This window comes from Trachypithecus francoisi, unplaced genomic scaffold (assembly GCF_009764315.1).
Source record: "Trachypithecus francoisi isolate TF-2019V2 unplaced genomic scaffold, Tfra_2.0 Lachesis_group2, whole genome shotgun sequence".
NCBI lineage: Eukaryota > Metazoa > Chordata > Mammalia > Primates > Cercopithecidae > Trachypithecus > Trachypithecus francoisi.
In genome coordinates this window covers 127,090,456-127,106,310 of record NW_022681465.1, presented here as the reverse complement: position 1 = coordinate 127,106,310, position 15,855 = coordinate 127,090,456, and the positions used below count along the sequence as shown (strand labels likewise).

General features: G+C 36.4%; 1 long non-coding RNA gene across 1 annotated transcript in view; it reads left to right on the top strand.

The window, feature by feature from the left end:
* Positions 1-716: 716 nt before the first annotated feature.
* The window catches only part of LOC117065504, a 67,376-nt gene continuing 52,237 nt past the window's right edge, over positions 717-15,855 (top strand). Inside the window, exon 1 of the long non-coding RNA XR_004429948.1 lies at positions 717-907. This is a non-coding gene — a long non-coding RNA (uncharacterized LOC117065504). The remainder of the gene's footprint in view (positions 908-15,855) is intronic.

Below are 15,855 nucleotides of genomic sequence, written 5' to 3'. Positions count from 1 at the left end.
ATTTCTATCGACTGGTAGAAAATATACCTTTATGCAAATTTCGAGTGAACACAAACATGTAGAAAAATAAGTGAACGCTCTATTTTTTGTGCTAGATGCTTATGGAAGCATTTATTTAGATTAAATAATAAAATTACTACCTAGTCATGTATGTATTGACATCTAGAATCCATATGCTCTTTGTGAGCCTTGAAAGGTTTTGAATGATACTTGACTATTCTGTCATTGCCATGGTAAATGTTTTATCTTGTTGTTAATATCTGACTTACTTAAAATTCATGTGGGAAATTTGAAAGTTTTATTTCCTATCTTGAAAATCAATGACAACTTAATCAATGCTGCTAAAACAAGCCCTAGTTCTTATGTAGTAGAAAAGTAAACAAGCTGGAGAATTAAAAGTGACAGCATCTTCACATCAAGGACAGAGAGCATATTTCTATCTCGTTCTTCTATGTCTGCAGTGTGAAAGGTTCCATCTGCTTGCCTCTTTCCTCAGGGAATTGAAGCACCTTGAAAAGGATAAGGAAAATTCAACATTACAACAATGTTTCATATCATTAGGCTCAAATTAGGTAAATAACAGAATCCTAAGCTGAGGACACATCCCGGGTTTGCACTAATCGTAATCTGCAATCTCCATCCTTGTCATCAGAAACTTTTTGCCTAGCAACATCCCTGCTGCTGCTTCTGTTCCCACCCTCTGGGTACAACTGAAGGAGGAGGCAGTCAAAAGGAAAAACAGAAATATCTCCAAGATGGCACTTACAAAAAGCAACAACAATGACAAAGTATAAACACATACACACACCTCAAAGTTTATGTTCTTACTCAAATGCAAGCATCAACAATGGCCTGCTGTCAGCAAGTTAAAATGACTGGGGTTGTGTCAGTCTCCCATTACATGAGGGTATGCAAACTCATGTTAATACATATCAGTTAGTACCAAATGAATGAATGAGTCAGGAGTGATGAGTGAAGTGTGAGGGAAATTGGACTGTTCCTGTGCCATCTAAAAGGGTAATGGATATTCAATTCTGCTTATTTTTTGTCACTGCATATGAGTGTGGAGTGGTTAAGTCTTCCAATTTTTTTCTAAGACAGGAATCTGGAAAGATTGACATAATTCCATCAAGGAATGAGATTGAAATAAATATACAAACAATTAAAAAGTAGTGTAAAATAGTACAACCACTCTGGAAAATAGCACATATACTATATGCTAGGTGCATTTTCTAATGAAGTTAAATGTACACCTACCATAGACAATTCTACTTCTAGATATTTACCTTAGATAAATGGAAACATACGTCTATGAAAATGATTTATATAAAAAATTCACAGCAGCTGTTTCATAATAGCCCCAAACCGGAAACAACTACCACTTTTCTTCCAGTCATTATTCAGATGGCATACTTCCCCATGCTTTGATTACTCTCCTTTGAATATGTTTCCTTTTGTCTGACTTCCATTTATAATATAAGATTTTCAGTGTTGTTAGACAGTACAGAGCACAGTGAAGCTGGTCTCGGATTTATATTACTTTCCATATTTTCACAGATGTAGTCAAAGAAAATACTAGGTATTTTGTTAGTTATGTGTTTTCATCGATTTATGTTTTTTAATAGATTCATATTGAACATAGTTACCTAAATGGTTCAAACACATATATCTGCCTCTGATTATCTGCCTTTTTAGTTCTATTCCTGTACAAAAACATTACTTGTTCTCTTATCTTCTTGCTCAAATGGCATATTGCAATTCATTTTAATCTTGTTTGATTTGATTTATCCACTTCTGTAAGCTATTTAACTTTATTGAAATGCTCTCCGTTGTGAGAGACAGTTTTATTTGGAATAACAGCATTGTAACTATCTCCATCCTGATGGACATATACTATATGCTAGGTGCATTTATGTTAGTTATCCCACATCATCCATACAATGGGTAGATGGCCTTTTCCAAATTATAGTTTTATAGATGAGGAAATTGAGGTTTAGAATAGTTAAATCACTTGAATAAAGCTACACATCTGATAAATGGTGAAGCCAGAACTCTCTTCTGAGTCTAACAATTTCAAAATCCATATGCCTAATCATTTTGATTTTATTTATCTTTAATTTGAAAATAATTTCTTCTGATCATTCTATGCATTGCTAAAATTTAAGACTTGGGTCAAAGTTCTAATGCTTTAAGAACACTATTCTTGAGTAACACACACATTTCTCACTTAGCTTAAATAAGATAACAACCAACTAAATTTACAAAAATGCATCTCACCCACCCTGTTTCTAAAACTTAGTCCAAAAAGATATAATTAAAGACTTGAATGAACACACTTGGACTTCAGCATAACAATCATGTTTATTCATCTTTCCCAATCTTGTTCTAGTCAACTCATGTGTGTTTAGCCTAAGACACTTCTCTTGCCTGCACACACTGTCTTATTTCTGAAATCAGACTGCTTCTAAAAATTGATGTATATATTAAATGCAACAGCATTTCTAAGAGTGATGTCCCACTGAGGAGCTAGGGTAACCTGTCGTGAATCTTTTGAATGCTAAAGGTTATGTTCCAGTGTATAGTTATCAATATTCTTCTTTGAAAATGAGACCCTACCTTTTTCTTCTCAACTTTCTTGTGCCTCTCCTATTGGTCCTTTATTCTATTTGATTAATTCAATATCAAGTTTTCAATCTCATTGGCAAGTTTTCTCACTTTGGAACTTAGACACCCAAAGCCTGGCCATAAAGCCATTTATTCAGGGCAGAATGGTTCTCCCCAACCACTTTACCTGCATGGTGCCTCAACCACTTCTCTCAAGTGTTTGTTCCACTCTTGAGATGCTACGCTTTTGGGGGGATAAAAAAATGTAGCTTGTTAACCTCAAGCACTTTTTTGTTTTCTTCTCGTAAATGTAAAAACCTTGAAAGATCTTTTGTTTGTCCTTGTGTCCTTATAAACATCAGGTCTTTGAATTTCAGCTCTCCTGAATTTGTTCTTAACTCAAAACTTCTATTTGTCTTTGTTCTTTATATGCATGCTTTAAAAAATCTAAGGTTAATATAGATTTCCTTATTCAACAATTTTTAAGAAAAATAAAACCTAGCATTTTAGAGTATTTATGAATTAGAAGTTCTAAATGTCTTACAAACTTACCTAATCTAAACCTTCTAAAAATGGTAAACAGTTACCTCCATTTGACAGATACTGAAATTGAGACTCAGAGAGTTTAAGTGACATAGCCATAAAAATGTAGAACTTATCCATTTAATTTTAAACCCCAGGCTCATAACTAACATTCTTGACAAAAGTCTCACCTTCTGTCAAGTCCTGTATTCTTTTCTTACCATCTTGCTTTCCATCATTCTTACCATTGCCACAGAACAATGCCTACTTTTTCTCTCAACATTTAAAATTATGTCTGAAGACTTTGAATTGTATCTTCCTGGGCCAGGTGCGGTGGCTCACACCTGTAATCTCAGCACTTTGGGAGGCCGAGGAAGGTGGATCACAAGGTCAGGAGATCGAGACCATCCTGGCTAACATGGTGAAATCCGGTCTCTACTAAAAAATACAAAAAATTAGCTGGGCATGGTGGCGGGTGCCTGTAGTCTCAGCTACTAAGGAGGCTGAGGTAGGAGAATGGTGTGAATCTGGGAGGCGGAACTTGCAGTGAGCCAAGATCACCCCACTACACTCCAGCCTGGGCAACAAAGCGAGACTCTGTCCTCTCCAAAAAAAAAAAAAAAAAAAAACTTCCTTATTTATCCAGGTTATATTTGTCATAAGGAACAATTCAATCTAACAGAATGATACTTAATAAATATTCTTATAGGAAAGCTTGTGTAAAATGTAGGATTTATACATACTTTTACCATTCCTCTACTGCATTGATCTGATTTATGTACTTTGGAATAAGTCAGACATATATTACAAAGAAATAGGATACAAGGTGGAATATTATCGTTTACATAAGAGATACATGTTCAAATAAGAGTTGGCAGGAGGGAAGCATTCCCTCTTCACTCTGTAGCACATATCACAGTTTTCTACTAAAACCCGTTACCTTCTTCCCTGTGGTAATAGGATTTTGCTGGATACCTGGTTAGACTACATTTCCCAGGCTCCCTTGCAGTTTTTTGGGGGCACTGAGGGCACTATGTAACAAAGTTTTTTCCAAGGGAATGTAAATAAAAATGAAGGAGCCTCCAAGCCACTTTTTAAAAATCAAATGAATCTCTTGAACATTCTCTTTTACCTTCTACTGTCTGGATTTGAATTAGAAGGGCCTGGTAGTACAGCAGAGCCAGGAGGTGGTAGGCACCAGGGTCCTTGAATCAGTGTGGATGAGAGTTACCAGTAGACCACAAATACCAGCCTTGTATTGTAAATGATCAAGAGATAACCTTCTGTTATGTTAAGCCACTGGTATTTGGAGAAGGGAGTCTGTAATGGCAGCTTCTCTTACTTTATAATATACTTTTCAAACATCTAACAAAATATATCTACCACCTTTCACAATTTTGCAACTGGAAGGGTTGGGGAAAAATGTATCCTGGGGCCTCAGGAAAAAAAAAAAGAAAAAAGGAAAGAAAAAATTTACAGATGGCTTAACACAATAATTCTGTAGAAGATATAGTCAATGAAAGCACACATGAAGGAGTAATCAAGAACTACATGAAGAAGTAGTTCTGCCTAAGAGAGTGTTTAAAAGATTCACAGGGGAGGAAACTTGAAGAATGAAGATATGTTTTCAGAGAAGTTGGAAAATAACGTAGGAAATGAGAACAGCATGAACAAAATTTAGAGATTAAAGAAGGAACACCGGCCACTTCATGGGAAATTTAGTTTGGCCGAAACACTTGACACAAAAGAAATGAGAATAGACCCCAGAAGGGGCTCAAGGATGGAAAGTAAAACTAGGCCAGATCTTGAAGCCTTTTGGATACCTTGTATAGTAGGCAGAATAATGACTTCCCTAAAGATGTAAGTATGATAGGCTACAAGGCAAAGGGAATTAGGGTTGCAGATGGAATCACAGTTGCTAATCAGCTGACCTGAAGACATTAAGATAAGGAGACGATTTTGGATTACCTCAGTGGGCTCAACATAATCACAAGGGTTTTTAAAAGGGTTAGAGAAAGATGTGACTATGAAAAACCAGAGAGATGGCAACAGGACAGGAGTTGGCCTGATAATGTTGGCTTTGAACACAGAGGAAGGGGCTACCAGCCAAGGCAAGCAGGTGGTCACTGAAAACTGGAAAAGGCCAGGTAATGGGTTCCTCCCAGAGCTCCTGAAGGTAATCCTACCCTACTAACATTTTGATCTTAGCTCAGTGAGATCCAAGTCAGACTTTTGAGCTGCAGAAAATAAATTTGTGTTCTTTAGGCCACTCGGTTTGTGGTTATTTATTGTAGCAGCAATAGGAAACTAATACTTCTTGCTCAACCTGACCTTGGAGAGCAGATGAATATTGGGATCAGAATTGCCCCCAAGAGGGTCCACCTGGGAGCAGTGTGCAAAATGGGTTAATTGGGCAGGACCAGAAAAAGAAAAATAGTCAGAGACCTACTTTTAACAGATTAGGCCCCCAATACGATGTTGGAAGGCAACTAATGATGCAGAAATAAGGAAGCTGAGAGAAAAAACATGCTATGCAGTGAGAATAAGCTTGTTTTTGGATTCTGTGCTATCCAGAAATTTGCGGATGCAATGTATTGTTAAAGCAATGTATTGTGTGAACTTACACAGATACAGGAGAATAATTCCAGTTTGGCGATACATTTCAAGATATCATTAAAAATACTGAAAACAAAACCAAGGTTTCTTGCTCCTGTTCATGCTTCTGAAGCATTTGTAAATCTTGATGCTTTTCCCTTCACATACTATTTTATGCACAATGCAGATATAGCCTTACACTGCAAATGCAGGCCTGTGTAAAAGTGACATCTTGTGTTGCTCTGATGCATTGCATTTCTTGTTCTCCCTGTCACAATTCCTCTGTTCTGGAAATTCTTTTGCTTTTATTTTGCTAAAGAGCAAAGAAAGACTAAACTAAAATTATTGCAACATAAAGCATATGACTCATGGTATTAAAAATTACATTGTTCTCTATCTTATTTATAAATTATGTGATAGTGACAGGTAAATCATTCCAATGACAGAATTTATATCTGCTCTTGTACTAGATTGTAAGCCTGAGAGAGAAGTTTGATTTTTTAAAATTAAATTTAGTAGTTATTATGAAGATGTCTTAGGACAAAAACAAAAAAATCCACTGGTTTGAAATGTCTGGAAACTAGCCTGTTTTCTGTTTTCAGGAAATGTTACTTTTCATGGCTGATGAGGTCCTTGTGGTTTCAAGTGTGAGTATATTATCCTATCTCTTGCTGTAAATTCACTTCACTGCTAAGTTTGAGGCTCAATGGCAATTATATCAAAACTTGCCAATTCATTTTAGGCCACAGATAGGATACCCACACACTTGAGTAAATAAAAAAGTATGCAAAATTCTGGAAAAATATCAATGTGATCAATAAAATTAACTATGAGGATGTCAAATGTTCCCTTCTCCCCCATGGTTAACAGGCTGGTATCAGAAATACTAGAGAGAGAAAATCTTTCCAGCAGGTTAGTAAGGATTAAGGTGACATGATGCAATCTAGAATAACGGGGAACAGAAAAGAATATATGGTTGAACACGAAAAAGAAAACTAAATGAAAGAAACAGCATGCCATATGACCACCACAGATAGAGAGGGAGAGAAAAGCCCAAAGCTTAAAGCTAAAAGAGAAAGGAAGGTCTGAAATCTCGAATAATAAAACTAGGGGACTGCTGGGAAGAAACACTCTGGAGAAGAAAGAAAAGGTGCCTAGATCAAAGATCGATGAGACAGAATCTTAAACGAAGAGGAATAAATGGTTATCAAAGGCAGAGAAAACCACAGAAGCTAGAAGCTGGCTGTTGGAGAACATGATTACAGATCCCACCCTTAGATGGGAATGAGACTGAAGGATATGAGGGAAGGATATAACTTCACTTGTATCATTAAACAGTAAATTGCCGCTGGTACAAACTCATCATTCCCTCAAAGTTTACAGCCCCCCAAAAATGAAGGGAAATAACAACTATTAGCTGTGGTAAAGACAAAGTGGTTGGTCAAATCTGACACCTAGATTTGAAGCTTGGATTTCACTTGTTTTTTTGATCTTTGCAAGTTCCCTAACTATTCATCTTGTTTCCTCATCTGTAAAGTGAAGACAGCTGCCCCTTTTTCTTAACGTTATTGTGAGGGAGAAATGAGATGAGAAACTCTCCTTGTGCGTAGTGGCCAGTAATCAGTAGATACTAAAACTTCATTAATGATTGGTTGGGAGATTGGCTTTAGCTCTTTCTTGCCTAAGTAAATCATAATGACATACACACACGCGCGATCAATAAGAGAAATAGATTTCTAAAATTGTTTTTGTATTAAATGTGGAGATGGGGAAGACGATTACTCCCCTTTCTTGGCAAAAAAGAACAGTCAAGGACAACAGAGAAGTTTGGGGGCAGGCCACTTGTCAAAGATAGAAATTTTAATCTCTTTGCATATTGTTTCCCACATTAGCATATAGAGGTTGTGGTGGGAAGAATGTTATATAGTTGATCTTTGAATAATGCAGGGTTTAGGGGTGCTGACCTCCATGCATTTGAAAAATCTATATATAACTTTTAACTCCACCAAAATTTAACTATTAATAGCCTACTGAGAAAGCAAGAGAAAATACAGTGGTATTAAGAAAACCAGTGTTATTTTAAAAGTCATAATAGAAAATACATTTACTATTCACTAAGAGGAAGTGGATTATCATAAAGGTCTTCAACCTCACCTTCAACATTGAGTAGACTGAAAAGGAGGAGGAAGAGCAGGGGTTGGTTTGAGGGGTTGGTCTTGCTGTCTCAGGAGTGGTAGCGGGTGAAGAAAATCTGTGCGCAGGTAGACCCACGCAGTTCAAATTTGTGTTGTTCAAGGGTCAGCTATACAGTTCACTGTGTTTTAATCCCACAAGATCAGGGATAATTTACCTGGGATAAAGTATGGTCTGTGGGCTGCCTGCAACATTACCCACCATGATGCCTCTTCAAACTGCAAAGTCCTGGAATCATACCCAGACCTTCTAAAACACATCTCTAGGAGTGGAACTCAATGACCTAATGTTTGTAGCAAGATCTCTGGGTAAGTCTGGAGTACCTTAAAGTTTGAGACACTTTTAGCTAAGAGAGCTTGCAGCACCTTCATGTTTACATGGAAATTATCATCTGTTTTAGTGTGATTAACATACCAACTATTTTCTAGTTGATGAAAAACAATCTTTAATTTCTCAGAAACATTCCCAAATTATTCAACTGATGGCATCTTCCTTTTCCTGAGCATTATTTTGAAGTTCAGTTAGCAATTTTAAGTTTATCAAGCTGCATTCATTGACTTTCTGAAGCATTTAATATTTTTGGAGGAGTAGGTTTCAATGGTGATTGGGTGGTATTTTTTTAAAAGAGGGAAGTCAGGTTGACCTTGTGCCACTTGATGATATATCTCCTAGTGATTCTGATGACTGTACTGCCTCTGTCCTGGCTGAGAACATTGTTTTCAGCAGCCCTTACATCCTATAGCAGAAAACTGGATTTGGGTTCTTGGCACATTTCCTCAACTCACACAGTTATATAAGTTGGTAGAGGAGGATCTACTTCAGCACAGTCCAAATATCTGTTTGATGTGGCTTATCATGGCACTTCCTATTGGAAATAATGCAACTACTACAGAGTACAGGGCAACCAGGGTGAGTCTATAGAACAGTGGCAAGGCCTGCATGAATGAATTGAATAAACTGTAGTGTGGAAAGGCAGTCAACGGTAGGAGAATCCAGATAGAGGATATGTGAAAACTTTATGCAGCATTCAGAAAACTAAAGAGAAGTAAGAAAATAAAATAGGGTTTGTTTTCCCAGCTTCAATTTTACAAGCTGCATTAAGATCAATTCAAATAAGTTGGTTAAATGGAAGGAACTAAACATCTACCATGTCTGTAAAATCTCCTACCCATCTCTTAAGCATTTTACTTAATTGTCTCTAATCATTCTAATATCTTTACTCACCACATCCGGCCCATACAGAGATGATCATTTATTTCTTCAACCCATCACTGTGACTTGTAAATGCCTCCAGTATAGCATCTGCTGTGTTATTCTACAACCATGTCTTTAAGTGTTTGTTTAATGCCCTGGAAAACGATGACCTACTTAAGACAGAGGCTAGGTCTCCTTTAGCTTTATACCCCTAGTACTTAGCACAGGGCCTGGCACATGATAGGAGACAAATGTATATGTGTTTAATAACTGAAGTTATGGTAAGGGGTTGAATACGTTTTTCCTGTCTTTAAGGAGGACCATTTTAGTAAGGAGGTAAAGGCGAGCATACAAATTACTATGTTGTAAGGTAGAGTAAGGTTGGAGTCATCAGAGATTTCATCTAATTAAGGGGATTTCAAAAGGCTTGGCAGAAAAGATGGTGCTCAAGATAGGACTTAAGGAATTAATAGGTTTTCAACAAATGGAGTGTGTTTGGAGGAAAGTAGCTATTTCAGATAAATGAAACAGCACGAACAAAGATAGAGGCAAAATCTCAGGGAATATTGAGTGAACAAAGCGAAGGCCATCCTGAATAGAATTCACTGTAACAATGGCAATTAGATTTTATCTCATAGGTCATATATTACAACTGGTGGAAGCTGCCTGTATTGAAGATCATTTCTGGGCCCAGTCTGAGTTCAGCATGCAAGAATGTCATAATCAATTTAAAAAATGGTGGCAATGGATACAGGAGAATACTATCTCTGATTTAAGGCTCTTAGAACTCACCATTTCTATATAAATGGAAGAATTCTAATGTTTTTCCAAACATTTATTTTGGCAGATACTACATTGACTATGTGCCAAACTCCAAACTAGGTGCTGAACAAATATAACAGTAGCAAAGGTAATGATGGCACCTAAGAAGATTAAACTTCCAATAGGAAATAGTCATTAAATATTTTCACAAATAATTATATAATTACAATTGTGATTATCATCATGAAGATCAATTATCAGGTGCTATGTCTTTACAAAGGAAACTGTCCAGATAAATGGGGTCAAGAAAACTGCCCTGGCTAAGTGATCTGTAAGCTGCCACTGGATCGATCCCTCTCCCTAGGTGGGATATAGGGATATCAGTGCTCCTTGATATCTGTTGGATGTTTCAAGTTTTGAGAGTCTCACATTTCTCCTTATTAATACAGCATTCTCACAATTAGTTAAAACATCTTAGAGAAGTGGACAAAAGAAGAGCATATTTTCTTAAATTAGTAGTTCTCATAGTGTGGGCCCTGGACCAGCAACATCATCCTCCCCTGGAAAATTGTTAGGAATGCATGTTCTTGGATCCTACATCACACCTACTGAATCAGAAGTTCTAGAGTTGGAACCTAGCAAAGATGTGTTTTAGCAGGCCCTCCTGGTGATTCTAATGCACAGTAAGGTTTGATAACCACTGCCCTGAACTAAAATGCACACTTTCAAACAGAAGGAGGTTTTCAGGAAAAGGGAGAAGTTTCTTTTAAAGAGTTTCTTTCTCAGTAACAACAACAACAAAAAACTTATAGATATAAATTAAATTCCTCACTGAACGCTTAGAAGGTACAAAGAGTTTGGTGTCAAGACATTTCGATATTTAGATATTCTAAAAAGAGACATAAAAATTTGTTGGTGTCTGGTGGTCCATTTACTTCTTGTAGGATCCTAGAAAATACAATTGGTGTTTATGAAAAATTGGCTCATCGTGACTGCTGTCTGTAAGATAAAACAGGCTTTTTCCTCCCCAAGCTGTAGTATGTTTGTATATGCTCGCTTTCACAAGAGTCTCAATGAAGATTAAAAAACAAACATATTTGAAGAACTTCTGTCACAGTGGAATAGAATGAATCACCACAGTGCCCTGGACTGAGCTTCCAAAATGCTTTGGTCAAATGGCAAACTAAGACAAAAAAAATTACAAATATCTTACAATTTACAATTATAAATAGAGGAGACAGTGAAAACTGAAAATATCTTTTCAGCTTGGAAAGCTGTACTTTAGGAGCTCTACTGTACCTTAGGAATATAGAAAGAGAGATTTCTGTTTTTACTACAGTACATTGGTCCAACCGACGGTGCAGTTTGTGAGTAGAAAACTCTGGTGTCCAGAAAATCTGTGAGAGTTGCAACTATTAAAGACATCATGTTACTGTTACTCTTGGATTATCAATGTCATCTAAACCCTTGCTACTCAACACAGCATCAGCATCACCAGGAAGCTTGTTAAAAATGTAGAATCTCAAACCCCACCTCACATCCACTAAATCACAATCTGTGGATTACCATGATCTGCCAGTGTATTAGTTCACTCTCAGGCTGCTAATAAAGACATACCTAAGACTGGATAATTTATAAAAGATAGAAGTTTAATGGACTCTCAGTTACACATGGCTGGGAAGGCCTCACGATCATGGTGGAAGACGAAGAAAGAGCAGGGGACATCTTACCTGACGGCAGGCAGGAGAGAGTGTGTGTAGGGAAACTCCCCTTTATAAAACCATCGGATCTCATGAGATTTATTCACTGTCACAAGAACAGCACAGGAAAGACCTGCCCCATGATTCAGTTACTTCCCACCTGGTCCCTCCTCCAACAGGTGGGAATTATGGAGGCTACAATTCAAGATGAGATTTGGGTGGAGACACAGCCAAACTATATCAGCCAGTTATGCAGATGCCCATTAAAGTTTGAGAAGTACTGATGAATTTACATCATCCAAGTTGGAGAAGTACTGACAGACTTACGTCATTCTTGAGTTGACACCAGATTTCCATCACATATAAGAAAATTTTCCTGTTGGTAATTTTCCTGTATGGAATTCTGGTGTCAACTCAAAAACTGTTACTGCATGCTAATCTAAAACTGGTTAATTGCAAATACTGGCAATAGAAGATATCCTGAGTTTCAACATAAGATAATGAGGAAAAATTTTAAAAAGTCAAATCGATATATAAATAAAGGTATTTGAAAATTGTTTATTGAGGAAGAGTAAGTGAAAACCAATTGGTCTATAATGTTGCAATAGCTCAGTGATAAGATCTATTTTATATGACACTTCCCAAGAGATTCCATTAGAGCAGAAGTCAAAACAAATCCCTTTTGCTAAAAGGAAAAGCCTTAGCGGAAGATAAAAGGTAATTAATTATACCTGAAATCTGCACAATGAACTGAGAGCAATATACCATTGAAAACCAAAGGATTATTGCTGACTATTAACGGTAAGAATATCTACTGTACTAGAAAAAAAACCTTAATTTTTATAGTTTATGAGTATGTTAATTCCCCAAACAGATACTTGGGCGACATTTATGGTAACTCTGGAAAATTTTCCCTCTCTTTAAACACTGGAATTTGCATTTTCTAATGTCGCATACATGGTAAAACATTGTCATGGAGGGAGTAAGTTATTCAGAAGTAGATTCACCCTACAATAATATCAACACTTGCATTTCCAAGCTCATTGATTTTTTTTTTTTTTAACCTTAATGAGTACTGGAATTAGTAGAGTACAAAAAGCCCTATATCGGTTGAAAATCTTCTCACAACTCAATTTAATTTAATTTGAAAATAGCTGTTTTACTGTCTCTCAAACTAAATTTAAGAAATCAAACAGAGCATTAACATGTTAATTAATAAGAGGTTCAGTGGGAAGGTAGGAAATGATTAGTTGCATTACGATTCCTTCAGAATTTCTCTAGGAAACTCATTAAAGGGCTCTTCAGAAGTGCTTTCCTGAAAAGATGACAAACACATGGCATATGTTCTCCAGGAATCTCGAGGTGCATGTAAAGCCTGTGTCTGGCTTCTCTCCACAGTGTGGAGACTCACAGCTGTGTTCAAAAGGGGACACTCACCACAGTGGCATTTAATGAGTGATGCACAGCATGTCCTAGGTCAGACGTATGCACCAATTTGGAAGGCAAGAGGTCAAACTCAATGTTTCTAATGCAAAGGCAGTGGTTTTCTTTGAGCTGGCCAAGGAAGACATATTCTATGTTTTTCTTCTAGGAATCAGAGATGAGATGAAGAATTCCCTAAGTAACCTACATTTTATAGCTCTTTACATTTAAATTTTTCATAAATATTAACTCATTTGATCTCAGCCACGCTAATAATTAGATTTGGTGGGCATAATTCCCAGAGGAAGCAAAGTATTGTTAAACTCACTTTAGGTGCCCTGTTGCAGGTGGTCAATAAGCTTCAGCTTCTGTCTCTGCCTCATTACCTTTCTTTCCACATTGAAGCAGACAGGTTTCCAAAAAGTATTTTAGATGCTTAAATGAATATGTACAATTTCAGATAAAATATGATTTAGGTATCAGGATAAAAAGGTAGAGGTTATGAAACTAGTACTGATCATACAAAGCCTTATATTCTTGCTAGAGGAAAACCCCAGGGTTGGATCTCACCCTGTGCCAGCCAGTGGAAGAAAAACACCAAATGTCCTTTTAGCAGTGGTTCTCCAAAGTATGGTTCCTAACCCATAGTATCAGCATCACTTTGGAACTTGTCAGAAATGCACATGTTGGGGCTCCACTCCAGACCTACTGAGTTAGAAACTCTGGATGTGGGGACTCATCCTCTCTGATTTAACAAGTCCTGCAGGTTATCTGATACACGCTCAAATGTGAGAACTACTGTATTATGGAATTAGCCATAAGAGAAAAGTTGAATAGTTGCTAATGAGAGGATTATCTACATGAGATGGGGTCTTTTCTATTTTGTTCTCCTTTGAGTTTCTACCACAGAAACCATCATATAGCACACATGATATAATTTCTTGAATCAATACACCATTCCTCAAAATACATTCCAAAAGTTCTTTTAGAGTATGTACTGTTTAATGTAGCAAACAAATTATAAATAATAAACAGAGCAGCACAGTTCACAGGATTTTTATAATAATGATAAATGGAGTCATGACTTAAACTAATTACATGAATAGCCAGTACTACATAAGCTAGAATGGCTGTTCTTAAACTCAGCTATTCAGACCTGGCCTGATCATCAGAATTACCTGGAGTGGTCCAATAATTCTGATACCTTCAGTAGGTCTAAAGCAGGACCCAGAAATTGGAATTTTAAAATGATTCTCTCTAAATCCTTATATGGGCATATATGTATATAAACACATACACTCCCATATACCTATATAACTGTTTTCAAGAATTGTGTTAATGTTTCAATTAAACATATAATTAAATATACACACACATTTTATTGGAAAATTGGCGCTTGCTCATTCGAAAACAAGCACAGAAATTTATAAAAGTGAAACTCCCTCTGTCCCATCTCACTCTGAGGAAGAACCACAATTTATAGTCTGGTAGCTTTTTCTGAGCACAAATTTTTATCTGCGTTAACTCAAATTAAATTTTTTTTTTTTAACAGAAAAAGGATAAGAATTATTCTACTGTCTTTCAACTTGCAGTTTTCATTTAATGTATTTTGGACAACATTGCATGCTGATAGATAGAGGGCTAATTTATTTGTTTTAATGACTACACAATATTCTAAAATATAAATATATTTAGTCATTTCTCTGTGGACAGTGAAAACTACAAATAATGTTAGAATAAATATCATTTAGAATCTTTTACTGGAGAAATCTTAGAAATGGAATCCGGAAGTGAAGGAAAGAAGTATGCAAATTTAATTTAAAAATAAAATGAATTGAATGTAAATGATTTTAAGTGAAGGTATATTAATGAGAACAACTTAGAAAATAAATGACCTAAGAACCACAATGTTTGTGCAACTGGCCCAGGAGGGTAAAGGGAAGGTAAGTTTTCTGCAGGTTGATCATGAATGATTTCCTCCCATGTCCCTCATACGCATGCTGTGAGAAGCTGTGTTCCAGAATCTACCTGCATAACCTTATTTAACATCCAAAATCCCCATTCAACATAAATGTAAAGGTAGGATGTTTTCATTTATTTTGAGATAACTAAAATTTTTACACAATAAGTTTTATAATGTCTTAAGTTGACTCTTCTATTTTCTATTTGTGTATAATAAGACAGCAAAAAACAATGAAAGAGAAAAGCAGAAATAGAGTCTGGCAGTCCTTGAGAAGCAAGAAACTAGATTACTCTAGTTATTTCACCCAACATTTTCATAATTTGATTTATAAAATTTCTTCTTACATCTTAATACTACTATGTGTTTTGTGATTTCTTCTGTAAATTTAATGAATAAACATTAGTTTAATGTTCATAACTTTCTGTCACCTTATAGATTTAAACTTACTGTAATAATTCATTTTTTTTCTTTTTTTATTATTATTATACTTTAAGTTCTAGGGTACATGTGCATAACGTGCAGGTTTGTTACATATGTATACTTGTGCTATGTTGGTGTGCTGCACCCATCAACTCGTCAGCACCCATCAACTCGTCATTTACATCAGATCTAACTCCCAATGCAATCCCTCCCCCCCACCCCCCTCCCCACCCCCACACACTGATAGACCCCAGTGTGTGATGTTCCCTTCCCGAGTCCAAGTGACCTCATTGTTCAGTTCCCACCTATGAGTGAGAACATGCAGTGTTTGGTTTTCTGTTCTTGCGATAGTTTGCTGAGAATGATGGTTTCCAGCTGCATACATGTCCCTACAAAGGACACAAACTCATCCTTTTCTATGGCTGCATAGTATTCCATGGTGTATACGTGCCACAGTTTCTTAATCCAGTCTGTCACTAA